The 945-nt window shown below is 41.4% G+C and overlaps 1 non-coding gene across 1 annotated transcript; it reads left to right on the forward strand.

Annotated features, from left to right (window-relative positions):
• The first annotated feature begins 608 nt into the window (after window positions 1-608).
• On the forward strand, window positions 609-710 carry LOC122551204. Its single transcript, XR_006312055.1, has one exon. It is a non-coding gene; the product is annotated as a U6 spliceosomal RNA (small nuclear RNA).
• The last annotated feature ends 235 nt before the right edge of the window (window positions 711-945 follow it).

The raw sequence follows: 945 nt of genomic DNA on the forward strand, positions 1-945 counted from the left end.
TGGGAAACTAGGTGCTCAGAATATGACCTGGGTCTCTCTGGGTTAATAGTATGGCAAAATACCACTGGGTTTATTACCTCCACAAACAGGTGCTTTTTAAATTATTTATTTCTATTGACACATCAGCTGGGGATATAGCACATTCCTGATAACAGTCTCCACCTGCATCTATCATCAGACCTAATTGTATTGTGAAATAGCCAACTTGCATTTTAAGCAAACACAGTATGAATTGCTTTAGGCACACGTCTATCACAAGGTAGTGTACTGAATACAGTCAGGGACTTGGGGAAATGTAACGTAGGAGGTTTGTGTTATATATGTGGACAAAACAGTCTGCTTCATCAGTAATGTAAGATCACAGATCAAGCAGATTTAATGGGAGATAGGTCCATGTAAAAGCCTTGTGTAAAGCCTTGTCCCATAAATAGTGAGAATAACGTTCAATAAATATTGCTGTCTATCTGCAACATAGCTGTCTACAGTCTCAATCAGACCCAGTCCTGAACAGTACTAGATAACAATCATGGACAATGATACCTCATCAATTTTATATTCTACCACTCCAATTGTGGTAGAATTTTCTCTGTGGTGCAATTGGTCAGTGTGTTGGCTGTTAACCAAAATATACTAAAATTGAAACGATAGAGAAGATTAGCATGGCCCCTGTCAAGGATGACACACAAATTTATGAAGCATTCCATATTTTAGTGGGTGGCACAGTGGCTCAGTGGTTAGCACTGCTGCCTCACTGGACCAGGGTTCAATTCCCACCTCAGGCGACTGTCTGTGTGGAGTTTGCACATTCTCCCTGTGTCTACATAGGTTTCCTCCAGGTGCTCCGGTTTTGTCCCACAATACAAAGATGTGCAGGTCAGGTGAATCAGCCATGCTAAATTGCCCATAGTGTTAGGTGCATTAGTCAGGGGTAAATATAGGGTAGGG

The sequence above is a fragment of the Chiloscyllium plagiosum genome, chromosome 6 (genome assembly GCF_004010195.1).
Source record: "Chiloscyllium plagiosum isolate BGI_BamShark_2017 chromosome 6, ASM401019v2, whole genome shotgun sequence".
NCBI classification, from domain to species: domain Eukaryota; kingdom Metazoa; phylum Chordata; class Chondrichthyes; order Orectolobiformes; family Hemiscylliidae; genus Chiloscyllium; species Chiloscyllium plagiosum.